General features: G+C 41.7%; 1 protein-coding gene, 1 long non-coding RNA gene and 1 other non-coding gene across 7 annotated transcripts in view; all 3 read left to right on the top strand.

The window, feature by feature from the left end:
• MACROD2 (mono-ADP ribosylhydrolase 2) overlaps positions 1-4,127 on the top strand; it is a 1,333,204-nt gene extending 1,329,077 nt beyond the window's left edge. For all 5 annotated transcript variants that reach the window (XM_048842624.2, XM_048842625.2, XM_048842623.2 and 2 more), the window contains one exon: positions 209-4,127. The gene's annotated coding sequence lies outside the window, so the exon portion shown is untranslated. The remainder of the gene's footprint in view (positions 1-208) is intronic.
• Positions 4,128-10,120: 5,993 nt separating this feature from the next.
• Positions 10,121-10,223, top strand: LOC125635026 (U6 spliceosomal RNA). The gene has a single exon (XR_007356123.2). It is a non-coding gene; the product is annotated as a U6 spliceosomal RNA (small nuclear RNA).
• A 2,984-nt stretch (positions 10,224-13,207) lies between these two features.
• The window catches only part of LOC142071652 (uncharacterized), an 85,384-nt gene continuing 83,586 nt past the window's right edge, over positions 13,208-15,005 (top strand). The window contains exon 1 of the long non-coding RNA XR_012667871.1: positions 13,208-13,379. This is a non-coding gene — a long non-coding RNA (uncharacterized LOC142071652). The remainder of the gene's footprint in view (positions 13,380-15,005) is intronic.

Genomic DNA, 15,005 nt, shown 5'->3' with positions numbered 1-15,005 from the left:
TTTATAAAGTACTGTCCACACATGTGATGCTATATAAATAATAGTGTCTTATTTTACTGCTGTTACATGCCTCCCATATTTTGCACGTGTGTTTGGCAACAGAGACATGAGGAAACTGTATTAAAAAGACCCAGCTAGCCATTTGGGTCCCTGAAAACTTTTGATTTTGATTAAATGAACTATATCAGTTTTTTTCTCCCTATCACAGAAGAACAATATGAGAGAAGAGAACAATGGGGTGAAACGTGAACGGCAGTCATTAGCATTGTATGGCATCATTCTAACTATCGGCAGAAAGCGCATCGGAAGGTGCCCCATGGGATGGGAGGGGAAGGGAGATAAGGGAAAATGAATGTTTGTTTTAATTCCTCTTAATTCTCAATTGCATTTTGTTCTGTAAACCTGTTTTAAAAGAAAAAAAAGCTTCCCTACTTTGGTCATGATGTCCCACTTCAAGCAATGTTTTGCATTGTCCTGGCAGTTACAGCAACTTCTAGGTCCTGGGTAATATTGGAGATGCTTATTCTCCCCCCCCCAACACACACACATACACTCTATCACTAGCCTCTGAATCTCATTTCCCAATGAGGGCACATCATCCAAGCAACTGGTGGGAATGGGATTTTTTTGGATTCTCTGGGATAAATTTGGGGCTTTGGCTTGAGGATGTGGACTGCCACAAAGCATCATAAATCACAGAACACTGTGTATCTTAGGAATTTTAAGAACAGCTGTTCCAAACAATCCCTGTATTAATAGTGAAGTTATAGCACAGTGCCCAACTCCAGCAACATCAGTCAGGAATTCCTGACTGCAAGTACCAGTGCAAAATATTTAGAGCTTTTAGAACAATGACCCCTGCCACTATGGAGATAGTAAAAGAGCTAGAAGGAGTGTTTCCTAGTGCACAGTAGAATCCAACCTAAGCTTCACACTATAAACTTGGAAATCTGGATGCTTCAGGATGTCTTATTGCTGTATTGCTCACTGGGAGAATGGAGACGTCTGTTGCCCATTGCTGATCTATCTAAATCTTCTGGTCATAGCACAGCATGTGATGCAAAGTAATGCAGTTAGTGCATCGATTCTGTTCTCTTCTAGTGAATTTGCACTTCTAAAAGTAAATAATTATTTTAAGTGGGTACTTAAAGTACCTGTGGGCAACTAATACTTTGCACAGCCTGTGAGTAATGGAGGATAACAGGCATTCTGCATCCAGCACATCTTTAAATATAGTTTATGGCTTTAACAACTTCACTGTACCTTGTGTCAGCCCTCATTATATTTTCTACTGCATATGCATGATTTTTAAAAATGCAATTAACAGTTATTTCGTTAAGAATGTTTTACCATATGTCATTTGTTCTGCCAGCAAGTGCTGCATTCAGAAAAGAGGGCTTATGTACATTTTTTCAACAGTACTGTAAATTTAATTGATACACGAGACTGAAGGAGCACACAGCATGTGTCCAGGGTCTGATGTTCTGCAAAATATAATGGTGTTAAAAACAACTAGAGCTTTTTTTTTTTTTAAACATTCCGAGATTCTGGTTTTGCTTGAATATGTACGCTCTTTCCCCCAATCCTGAAATGATGACTGACTGGCACGCAAAAAAAAAAAAAGTTGAGAGGAGACTGAAATGTATTGGCCCTATTCTGATCAATGGATTTGTGCCAAGTTCACACTGATATAACTGTGAGCCCTGTATGTATATAAACAGTTTGACGGCTGCTGGCATTTGCAGGTTGATCGGAAATAATGACGGGACAAACCGGGATCTAAAACAAGACCTGCAGATTTGTCTCTGGGAGTGTGGCCACTAGGAGTGCCTGACATCTTCCAATGAGCTGATTTTATGTGCCTCTAGCATTGGAGCCGCTTGATGACCCCAAGGGGGAGGAGGGCATTGTCTGCAGTCACTTCCTGTGGCATTGTTAGGGAACATGGGGTGGGGGCTTCCAAGGCTTTTGGATTTCTGTTTGGAGGCTAGTAGATATTTCTTTTTGAGCATGATCAGCTTTGAAAGAAACTAGGTTTCAGATGTAATTAATCCTGTTAGTGCCTGTTAAAACAGTGCCAGGATTATACCATACTTACTACGTGGGGTCAGAATGCATTTTGGACATCCCTTCCCCTACCCTTAGACGCTTCTATGCCTCTCTCCTTTTCCATTCCTGTTAGCTTGACCGAAGGTATCTTCGGTACCACACCCCTGAATGTTATTTTCCTTCTGTCCCTACATTTGTTTCTGGCTGATTCCAATTGCAGCAGTCAAAGGACCAGCAGCTTGTGTATCTGCATGATGCACATACAGTATGTTTCATTATCAAATGATTTCTCTTTAAATAGCCTGTCATAATAGAACCGATACCGTTTCTGAGGGAAAAAATAAATGTACTGGGTAACAATAATGTTAATCCTCCATTTGTGTGTGTCCTCTTTAAAAAGGCAAAGATTGAAGGGCTCCCTTTGTTTGTAGAGCTAGGGAAACTCCTCCATAAAGCATTTGGAAAGTCAATTGGTGTAAGCGTTCTAAAGCGTGGTGGGAAACTGTGTGGGCCAGATTTTCAGTTTTAAATTGTCACAGCTCCACTGAGTGGGGCTGAGGTAGGGCAATATCCACAAGGCATGGATCTGGTCCTATGTGTTTAATTCTGAAGTTGTACATGTATGATTTTCACAGTCTTCCACGTACAACGCTAGAGAACTGCAGGCTGCTGCTAGCTGAGTATCCTCAATGTTAGTGAGATTCAGGCTCAGCAAGGAGCAGACAAGGAAGATCAATGCGAGAGACTGATTAAAGAGGGGTGTTCAAAAATATACAGAGAGACAAGACAATCCTTAAACTCCTTGGCAGTACTGACTGATATTAAAAATAATTAACTCCACAAATACTTCAGGTTAGAGACTCCTTATAACCAGTGACAGTAATTTCATTGCTACCCTCGTTTAACCTTGGTTCTCTTTAACAGCAGAGATTCTTTGAAGCTGTGAAACTTTTGCCTGAGGACTCTGCAGCAAGTGTGAAGCACAGGCAGGAAGTGTAGAGTAAGAAAATGTATGAGTTGATTAAATCTTAACAGTCCAATTTTCAGTCATGAGTGTGTAGCTTGATTTCCTTGCTTTTTTGTCAATGTGGCTTTGGGGTTGCATCTGTTTAGGATTTTTTAATGAAAAACATTAATAAAACGATGTACGCACAGTTAGGCAATTTGATTCTGAGCTCTTTGGTTATTGCTGGACTGGTTGCACCCTGAATGCAGCCACCTTTGATTTTGCTGGAGCTACAGAAGTAGAGAGTTGGCTCTGTAGAAGAATAAATATCAGAAATAGATTAATGCCACTATAACAGGAGTTTTGGTTAACAACTAAAATTTTTATCACAGTATGTTCTGTATAGAAAATAGAACCCCTAAATTAGTGGTGTTTGCATCCAAATATTAGAATATGCTTTCACTGTTCCAATTGAAAAAGTGCTTATTCTACAATTAGGAGCATCAATCTATTTTTCCTGCAGCTAGCGATTGCTCTGATGACGGACAAGTTTCCTTTCCTACAGGCTTACAAAGGAGATGTCTGAGACACTGTCTGTAATATCGGGTCACATATTATTCACTACAGCTAATTGTAAATCTTTCTATGGCGCGCTGAAAAGCCTGTTTGTGAATTAACACTGTTCTGCTTTATGCATTTGATTGAAAAAGATATTTCTCTATATGCAGTGCATGTCTGCTTTGCTTTTAAAATTACAAAGTTAGCAGAATATGTTGGATATATTTTCTTGGGGAATAGGGGTTTTTATCATACGATTCATCAAGGATTTGCCTTACCCTGACATTTGTGATATAAAGGAAAGTCAGAAAAATGTAATTTTCTTGATCAAAAATATGTTTTTACTTAAATGCAAATAAATGTAGTCTGTTGCTTGCACAATATATGGTATAGTGGCTAAATAGGTTAACACGTCTTTTTTGTTAATCTGAGATTTACATGCTGAATTTCCTTATGAATCTGTTGTTTTTTCCTTTGTCTGTGCCATACATCTGAAAACTTAAACTAATGATGCCTTCATACTACAATGTTTGTTAAAGCAAAATGTTAATAAAAACTTGTTCTGAGGACAAGACTGCACTGCTTGTGTTTTTCTAACTTTGCTGATTATGCAAGTCAATTTTGTGATTAATAATGTTCATTTCAGATTTTGAATCTGGTTGTAACTGTGCACTTCAGATTCCTCATTTAAATGTATCTGTCATCGGCTAGTTATTTCTTATAAGAAAACGATAAAGCTGAAGGATTTTATTTTTGGAAAACAATCGGCAGTGAAATGAAAGCTTTTCAGCTTAAAGGGGGAAAGGTTGATCAGTTTAAACATATTACTAAACTAGAGACTTCATAAAAATCCTGGCAGATATACCGATCCTGATTCTCTGTCACTCTGCACCTTATAAAAAGAACAGGAGTACTTGTGGCACCTTAGAGACTAACAAATTTATTTGAGTATAAACTTTCGTGAGCTGCAGCTCACTTCATCAGATGAATGCAATGGAAAATACAGTAGGAAGATTTTATATATACAGAGAACATGAAACAATGGGTGTTACCATACACACTGTAATGAGAGTGATCCTATTACCAGTAGGAGAGAAAAAAAACCTTTTGAAGTGATAATCAAGGTGGGCCATTTCCAGTAGTTGATAAGAACATGTGAGGAACAGTAGGGCGGAAAAGCTTTATACAGGGTAAAATGGATTTATTTGGGGTTTGGACCCCATTGGGAGTTGGGCATCTGAGTGTTAAAGACAGGAACACTTTTGTAAGCTGCTTTCAATTGAGACTACAGCTGTTAGGGGATGTCATTCAGACCTGGGTCTGGGTCTGCAGCAGGCTAGCAGGGTCTGGCTCAAACCGAGCAGGGCACGGAAGCCCTAAGCTGCCAGGACAGGAAAGCAGGGGCAGAAGTCGTCTTGGCACATCAGCTGGCAGTTCCCAAGGCGGTTTCTGTGATCCAACCCATCACAGGGCCTTCTCAGTCTCACCAGCCTCAGCTGTTTTTAGCCTAGGCAAGATGGGCTTGGGGATAAAGTAGTCCCTCTTGGCTGCACAAGGGCAGTCCGCTCCTTCTCTCAGCCAATCTTTTAGGCTTGTTTTTCTCCCTTAGGGGAGGGAATGCAGCCTCCCCTCCTGGGGAGGCCTGCTGTCTTGCTGCTCCTCACCTACTGGCAGCTTGACTTCCGCACTCCCCCTCTCCCCAACAGCGGAGGGTTTAACTCTCCTGTATGAGTTAAGGATGCAGCCTTTAGTTGGAATCAGCTGATCCTAATTGCCCTCAGGTAACTCCCTCTCAGTTGATCCTAACTGATCTCTGGTAACCCCATCTCAGCTGAACCTGATGGACCTGTAGTCACCCCTCCTCAGTTGATGGGGAGGAGGGCCTTTTACCCTTCTGGGACTGTTTTCCACCCTGCCCTTGCAGCTGTCTGTCCTGAGTTTATCACAAAGCTTATATAAGTTTGTCAATTTAACAAAGAAATCGATATGTACCAGGCTTGTTCTCCCAAGGGGAGTTCCTGAGACACTGCAAACCAAATGCACCTCTTCAGGTACAATAAACAAACAGATTTATTAACTATAAAGCTAGATTTAAGTGATTATGTAGTCGTTTACATCAAATCAAGGTGAAAAAGTGCTGCAAAATCATAATGGTAACATTTCACATCCATTTCGCACTAGTGTAAATGTCAATACAAAATACAGAGTAATGAAGAATCAGGCCTACTGTGAGGGAGTTTGGATGGGAGGGCAAGATTTTCATTATTGACTAGTGATTTTATAAGAGCACTGGTGTTCAAAATTTTCTCAAAATCAGACCATTTTAAGGTGTATGAAGTTGGGCACTAAAATCACCAGTCAAGTGTATAGAAGAGAATGGAAAGCAAAAGAATACTTAATAGTGTGATATAAATCTTTTATTGGCTTGATTGGCACCTTCATGTATTCTGTATGCCACATATTTTACAGAAAAGAATTACTACAGAAATGTTTTAGAGAGGGAATGTTTATTGTTGGGATTTTTTGGTACCCCTCCACCCATAAGCATTGGCTGAGTAACAATGAGTCAAACTATATACAGTAGTTTGCTGAGATATAGTTTTCAATGCATAAATGTCGTTGTTTCAATGTCCAGAAACGTGAAAATCTAGAAGGCAGCGCCATTATTATGAAGTTGGGAAGCCTATCTTTCCAATGATATAAATGAAATGTTATGAAGTCATATTTCTGGAGGAAAAAAAAAGGAGGACATTAAATCATTTATTCATGTAGGACCAAATATCATTCATCCCTTATCTTTGGCAGGTGTAATGTTGGGAGAGAAGCTCCACTTCTGGAAAAGTAAGAAGGAAACATTCCTCTAGCAAGGTATTTTTTTTTTTAATGGCAGATATTTAAAGCTGCTTAGAGGTTTGGAATGTTACAAGGTCTTCCAGTGGAGATGGATTGCTGGGCAGAGCCAGATGAGACAGGGAGACACGTATGATAAATGCACTTTATCACGTCGGCAATTTATTATGCGAGTCTGCAATCTCTGTCAAGCTGCCACCTCCACACAACTGATGTTGACAAAGGGAGGTGGCAGAATAAATGTGGCTGGGCTAGTATGTTTCCATGGCAGTTTTATAAGACTGATATTCAAAATGTTGACAGTGGAGTTCTCTAAGGGTATGTCTACAGTTTCCGGGGATTCACACTGCGGCAATCGATGTACTGGGGGTAGATTTAGTGGGTCTAGTGAAGACCCGCTAAATCAACTGCAGATCACTCTCCCATTGACTCCCGTACTCCACTGGAATGAGAAGAGGAAGGGAAGTCAACAGGAGAGCGCAGTAAGTTGACCTCAGCTACGTCGAATCCAGCTACGTTATACACGTAGCTGGAGTTGCATAACTTAGATTCCCCCAGCACCTCCTGCCTGTCAGCGGGCCCCGCCGATCAGCACCTCCCCCTCCCTCGCTGGGCCTCCCACCTGCCGCGGATCACATGTTTCGTGGCATCAGGAGGTGCTGGGGGGGAGGAGCGAGGGTACAACGCGCTCAGGGGAGGGGGCAGAACTGGGTGGGGAAGGGACAGGAAGGGACTGGGTGGGGCAGGGCGGGAAGGGACAGGGCGGAGTGGGGATAGAAGTGGGGGGGGCTTGGGGAAAAGGGTGGAAGGGGGGGGCCTGAGTACCCCCCCCCCCGGCAGTTTAGAAACTCGCCACCTATGTCCCAGGCCCCGCACCCTCCTAGGGACAGCCCTGCCTAACTTTAATTCATTTCAATAGGAGTTAGGCACCTAAATACCTTTGAGGATCTGGGCCTAAATCCCTCCTGTGATATACAGACACCCTTGTCTCCCGTCTGAGTTAAGGATGCTTAGCAGAATACTCTGGCTACCATACCAGTCTGTTCAAAACCTACTGCTCCTAAATGAGCTCAGAGCACTTTTAAAATTGGTGTTGATTTTTCTTCCATGTAGTAGAAAACTCTGCACACAAATGCATGTTTGTAAAGATGCTTTTTTAACCTTTATCCATTTCTGGAGGTGAAAGTTGTACTGTGGGATTTTAATGAGTCTTGTATCTCCTTATTTCTTAAATAAAAATATCAGGAGATGTTTAAATGCCCAGGTAGCGCGTTCCACCAGAATGATCAGTAACACTTTGCAGTAAGTGGCAAATCACTGTTAATTTCTTTGGAATTCACTGATAAAACATTAATCATAATGAACTCCTCTGGGGGAAAAAGGTCCCTATTAAAATGCAGCCAGTTAAGGAGATACAAAGCCCACCGTAAAGCAGAAGAGCTGCTTAGTGAGTGTACTCCAAATGGGTGTAGACCTGTGATTACCATAAGTAGTCACTGTTGACTTCCTTGGAAATTGTACACACCTGAAAAATCAGTCCTTAGATGTCTCTGCATTTCTGAGGTGGGCAGCTGTAGTCACATGTACCTGATTGAAGCTGGTGACTTTAGTGACTAATATTTAATTAATACAAAGTTAAAGACTTCAAAAAGAGAGGTTGAGACAGAGTCACATCAGAATATGCCATCCTCCAGTGATTAGGGACACTCTGAGAGGTGGGAGACCCCAGTTCAAATTCCATCTTGTCATCAGGTAGAGGGGGAAATTGAAAGTGGCATCTCCCACATCCTGGGTGAGAACGCTACCTACTTGGGGGAGTTAGCTGTGCTCAAAACACCCTAGCAGATAAGGCCATGCAGGCAAGTTAGCTGGGTCAACCCATATCTTCACATGTGGTTTTAGGATCGCAGTGGAGCTCAGTTGGGAGATATGCATGCATGCATGCATCTGTATGACAGTAGTGTGCGTGCCCTCAGGAAGAAATTTAGGCAACTAGGGAATTTTTACATTGAAAATTCAGGCACTGCGTAAGTTTAGGTGCCTACGGATGTTTTGTGGATTGCAGTAACCCCTAAATCTGGGATTTAGGCACCTAAGTCCCATTCAGGATTATTGTCTACAGTGAACTCTAGATCAGACGGTCTATGCTGTTTGCCTTACCTCTGTAATTGCATTCATTCACAGACCTGGATACACAAGTTATATTTTTGAAGTAATTTTTTTAACTGCGCCAGTAAGTACTGGTAAGTACAGCAAAGGCCATCAGTGAAGAAGAAGGAGGGAGAGATGACAGAACTGAAGGAGCTTTTCAGAATCCTTATGGTGCTTCTTGATCCAGGATAAGGGCGCCTCCCAATATCTATCATGAGGTCTTTGTCATGTAGCAGATATAATGGGACATGAGGTGGGCATGATGGGAAGTTGCTGATAAATGTAGTTGTTATGTTCTTGCATAATCTGGTTGTGTTGGCCCATATCATCTGGAAGTGATGTCACAGACAGCATGGGATTACTGCTGGATGATGATTATGTGTGATTTTGTGTGATGATCAAGTGATTTGATCATTTATCTTTATTTAGTGGATGAGACTTCTGTACTGTTCCCATCACCCATCTCTTTCCTACCTGGAAATGGTTACTTTTTCATGTTAATGTGATGCTTGTGAAAAGCCTTGAATTTAGACCTGACTTCAGTGAGAGATAAGGTCACTCAACTCCTCACCACAGCAAGGGTCTTATAGCACAGATACTAACATCCCCTACTGATGTTAGTAGGGTGCACGCTCTTTATTCTTTGTAATGCCTCCTCTAGGTCATGTTCTCTCCATGCTCAGCTAGTCCTTGCCCTCTCCACTGAGCAAAGAGGTCAATTATTATGGTGGTTTTGTGAGATGGAACTGAAATCAGACTGCGAACACCAACTCATTTTACATAGGCCTGCAAGGAGAGACGTTGGATGGGAATGTCTTTCGATCACTGCCCTATGAGGATGGATTTGAAATGGTAACCTACAGGTAAAAAGCTCTTTATCCACTTTCCCCAGGAGTCCCCAGGAATTAATTTTTCAAAGTAGGATGAAAGTAATTTTAATGTGTCAGAGACAGAGAATGTGATCCAAGAGTTAATCCAATTACCAATCAGTAAGAAATAACAGAAAAGATCCATAAGCCAGCTGGCCAATCAGAGGGGTGTTGTGAAATTAAATTCCCTCCGCTAACCTTCCAGTTCTGTCACACCATCTCAGCACCAGCACGGGATTTATTTTTATTTTTGCAGAGGAAAAGGAAATCAGAGACCAGCTGCTGAAATGAAGTAGATTACTGATTCCCCAAACGCCACTGCCCCCTGACATATTGTGATGACGAACATTTCAGTTTTAACTTGTGAATGCTCCAAAAGCGCCTCTCCTAGTATAGAGGCTGTGGCTGACTAACAGCCATTGAAGGTGAATGGTGACACATCCCCTCAGCAATCAGAAGCTACCAACATCAGTGCCTTCAGTGAGTGTTTCTGTGTGGTTATTTCAAGAGCAGCTCCTGGTGCAATACTAGAGTGAGAATCCCTTTGTTCAAGACACAAGAGGATTATTTGATGCCCCTAGGTAGAGAGAGAGAGAAAAAAAGGCAGCATCTTTTACTGATGCCGTTCACTCTGGCCATTAATGCAGTCACTACCCCATGTACTTTACTGTGATTACAGCATCTGCCTCTGCTGCTACTGCTTCGGCAGCACATACACTAAAACCGGAACAATACAGAGATAATGTGCATGGCCCCTGAGCAAGGATGGCACACAAATTCATGAAGCGTTCCATAGTTTTTATTGCTTCTGCCCCCATGCTATCTTTGCCTCTTTTTAAATTGAAGTAAATGTAGGAGCTTTGCTGCCAGAGGTTCTCTTTGGAACCTACCGCGGGGCCTCGGTCTTGGCTAGTCCTCTCTAGTCCATGCTCTACACTATCGGTTCTCAACCTGTTTACCACTGTGGGCCGCATATGCAGCTCTCTATGTGCAATGTGAGCTGCGGCCACACAATATATGTACTAGCCGTATAGCCCTGAGGATGTCACATGGTCCGCAGCTGTGGGCTGATTGGGCCACGGGCTGAGAACCATTGCTCTACACTCTACCATAGTCAGAGGAAATGAACACGTATGGTAAGATTTTATGAAGTGGCCATATGTCAGGGCACTATTCAGTGAGCTTCCCTTTCCTCAGGTGCGCAGGTGCTCAGAGAATGGCCTCTAAATTGATTGCTTGAGATGGAGAGGAGGAGAAAAAGCTTTTGGGAAGACAGGGCTCTGTAGCCTGGGTAATAGTACTTGACTGAGCCCCCAAGCTGTGGAATTTTCTGTGAATGTATCTTGTTTTCTTGTTGTAATCATCTTCCCTTGAGGAAAATACCTTGCTCCTGTGTAGCTACTGTTTACTGATGAGTCATTTCCACCAGAGTTCACCAAACTCATTTTCACTTGTGACCCAAACCCAGATTTGTACCAAAGTCTTCAGACAAGAAACACTAGTGCATTAATTGCTTATATCTTCTGTCTCCCTCATGTTGCTTTACTTTGAAATTCTGCCCATCTTCTAAGCATTGGGATTGTAAAAGACAGGGACACATGGCATGTCAACTGCTAAGGGCCAAGGAACTGCCATTTCAATTAAGCAAAATGTATTATGAATGCCCCTAAAACCAACAAGTGGACAACTCCAGAAGTTAAAAGAAAAACACTATTAATGCTGCTTCTCTTGAGAAATAAAAGCATTATAGAATCGCACATATCACTTATTTTTGTATTGCTTAATAGTCTATTGCACTCCATGCTGGCAGCCAACCTACATGATCAAAATGTGCTTACCCTTTTCCTTTCATCATTTTCCTATGTTTCTATGCTTTTGAACATTGAAGGTTATTGAGCTCTGCCTTTATTTTGAGGGGGTTTTTAAAAAATAATTGTCCTGTTAAAAATGATGTGATGGATAAAACTGCCAAGAAAATCAATCTATAGCATTTAGCACCAGCTCCTTTTTTAAATACAGCAACAAGGATTCTTAACTGTTTGAAAAAGACTCTAGTCCTAGAGAGAGAAATTAATCTTCTATGAGTAACTGCCATTTATATTAAAAGACTAAAACAAAATGAGACACAGAAGATGGATTTGCCTGCACACTAATCAGCCTTTTCAATCATGCACAAAAAATGCTTTGTTTTGTAATAAAATAGTTACGATGGAGTTGTGGGGATGAGGGGCAGAGAGGAAGAGAGGCAAAGGTTGGATAGATACATTTAGCACTGTGAAGCGGTCTGGCTACAAATGATATTCCATTACATTGCCAGCCTTGCAGCACAGCCAGGGAGGTGGGAAGAGACGAGAACCATGATTGGTTTCGTTTGTAAGGTAGCTCCTGCTTATTACATTCCTAAAGCTTTTCTCTTTGGTTTTTTTCTTTTTTAAATTAAAAATTAGGGTTTTGTTTTTCCTTTTATTTCCTGTGGTTAGAAAAACTCAGGATCCTATTTCTAGGCAAATATCACAATATCCCGAACAAACACCCTCCCAATTAGCAAGCAAGGTCTAGTAATTTTCGACACTGCTAATTCATAACCTGGCACTAGCTAGTTCAGCCTCCCTGCTCCCAATACTAAAACAATTCACCATCTAGTTACATGTTTTGGAAGTGTTATATTTTATGGTACCCGTAGCTAGTGCTTTTATTACTTTGTAATCGCATATGACCTGCCAGGTCCTTATGTACTGAAACCCCTTAATTGTGAGACCACCTAGCAGTTACTATTTAATGCTTTTATATATTGCAATTATTATTTATTACCATAGCACATATGAGTCCTAGTCATGGGCCAGGACCCTGTTGTGCTATGCACTGTACAAACACAAAACAAAAAGACAGCCCCTGCCTTACAATTAGAGCTGGCTGGGAATTTTTTAACTTTTCTCAGAAAATGTTAATTCATCCAAACAAAGGTTTTTTTGTGCAGTAATATCTGTTTTGACAAAATTTTCATCAGGAAGTTTTCTCAGCTCCAGGATGGACTTTCTGGTCAAAACCAGAAAGAAGGACTGTAGCCCAGAAGTTAGAGCAGAGCAGGGATTTGAACTTGGGTTTCCTCCCATGGGTGTCCTAACCACCAGGCCAAACAGTCACTGTTTCTTTTCTGGCCCAATGAATATTTAATTATTTATACAAAGTGGAAAAGTTTGAAACAGGAGGGACTGACTCTATAGCCTGGAGGGTAGGGCACTCGTCCAAATCAGGCTGATCAGGGGCATGGACCTGGGTCTCCCAAAGCTAACCATTGGCAATAGCCATAATAGGGTCTTGCTTTTCACGAAAGCTCTACTTTTTGTTCCAATATGGAGCGAAAACAAATGTTGCAACGTTGACATGTGTCTCGGAACAGTGTGTTTGCTTTCCATCCAGCCCTGCACGCAATCTGTTGGCTCCAATTTCACACACTGGATATGGTGCAAAATTTATAATTATTAATAGCATGCCTGGCATATTCTAACCAGTAAGGGCGAGGTTGGAGCTTTAGGTACAGCCCTGAAAGAAGGGTGGTGTGTAAGCTGTACCAATTGAGGAGCAGCCCAGGGAGGCCTTGTTCCTCAGAGACAATCATGTCAAAATGTGCCCTTTTTGCTGCTGAGTGTGTGCACGCTTCTCTGAGCAAGATGAGCAAGCATATGCAGGGTGTGTGAATATGTGTATCAGGGAACTGAGCGAAGTCCATGCCCTTTGCCCTCAGTTTCTGAGAGTGTTTCACTTTCTCAAGAATGACCACAACCCTCAGAGAGTCAGTTCTCTCCCTTGCCCCTGCAAGATAGTAATTAACTGCTGGCTTATGTGATGGAAAAATGTTATTGGCGTAGATCTGGAATGGGCAGATTACTTATGGTTGTTGAAGTCATGAGTGTGTGCCCTCTTCTGGCTGGAATCAGCTCTGCTGCATGTCATAGGTAAGGATCTACTTAAATTGTGGAGAAATCACACATTTTTTTGTGGGTTGGTCACAGCATAAATAGCAAATTTCATGGATGTATATATACAGTATGTTTACAGCAAGTATTCTGCTGTACTACTGTTACATTTGTAAGTCCCCCTGGCTAAGGGATACTTCTGTATACTTTTACCCTAGTATAAAAGTACTCAAAAGACCAGATTTCATAGGGAAGACCACATTTCATGGCCTGTGACCCTTTTTTCATGGCCGTGAATTTGGTAGGGTCCTAGTCATAGGTCATATAAGGTATATCTATTCAGCAGTTTCACACCCGCGGTTGGCCCACGCTAGCTGACTCAGGCTCATAGGACTTGGGCTGTGGGGGCTGTTTAATTACAGTATAGACTTCCGGTCTGGGACTGGGAGTCGGGCTCTAGGACCCAGCAAGGTGGAAGGGTCCCAGAGCTTGGACTGCAGTCCAAGCCCGGAAGTCTACACTGCAATTAAACAGCCCTGCGACTGCAAGCCTGAGTCAGCTGGCATGGGCCAGATGCACGTTTTTAATTGCAATGCAGCCAAACCTGGGGTCTTTTGGAATGAGAGGATTTGAGTCCTGCTTCCACTGCTGCTGTGAAGTTTTCAGGGGTCATGGTGTACAGCATAGCAACAACTGTGAAATCCTGTGTGGATCGGGATCTAAGTAAAACTAACCCGGGAGAGTTTATTTAGAAATCCCTGTCATTTTCTTGCAGTGGTTTCACTGCAGCAGAGGGGTAGTTTTCTTGAATACAGTAAAAACGTTTTAGAATTTTAAGGCCTTTATAAATATTAACGCTATTTTGGGATGATTTCAGAATGCAAATCTGGTATGTATATTTCCCATATTCTTAAAAAAACACATTGCTGAGATTTTTCTGAACCCTGGGAAGTTAATTATATTATACACTAATTGTATCACCTGTAAATCGAACTCTTTATTTTCTTGTACCAAAAGCAACCTCGTGCTCCTCCATTCTTCAGAATCACTCTGAATTGTATTATAGGACACACTCCAATAGCCATCCCTTCTAATTAGGGGCTATCTCACCCCACCGTCTCTTACCAAGATTATCTACATTAGTGACATCTGAAGATTTCAGATTCCTTCTCACACTGTTGTACAGTGTGCTGAGTTGTGGAAGCTAAAGCTGGTGAGCAAATGATTTTTTTCCTGCAAAAAAATTTTTAACAAAAACACACATTTTCCTTTTTTCGCCTAACTTTTGGAGGCGTTTGAGTAAAACCCCAAAACAAAACAAAAAATCCATTTTCAGCTACTGAAAATGGAAAGATTTCAATTGGAAATGTTGGAAGGGGGACTAGTTGCTGGAAATGGAATAACTTTTGGAGATTGGCTTTTCAGTTTTGCTACAGAAACCTGAATGTTTTTGATGAAAATGGAAGGGGTTTTTTTTGTGAAAGTGGCCATTTAGGGGAAGAAGGCAGTTTCCATCAATAAAAAGCTTTACTGAAAATTATTCATTGACTCTGCCCTAGAGGTGGTTGTATTTCACTGGTGCTTTCTGAACCGTATACGGACTTCATCCTGCAAGGCTTGCATGACTCATCATTCTAGGACTGCAGTCGTTTTGGAATCCTTCAC

The sequence above is a fragment of the Caretta caretta genome, chromosome 3 (assembly GCF_965140235.1).
Source record: "Caretta caretta isolate rCarCar2 chromosome 3, rCarCar1.hap1, whole genome shotgun sequence".
Classification (NCBI taxonomy): Eukaryota; Metazoa; Chordata; order Testudines; family Cheloniidae; genus Caretta; species Caretta caretta.
This window is presented reverse-complemented; position numbering and strand designations above follow the sequence as displayed.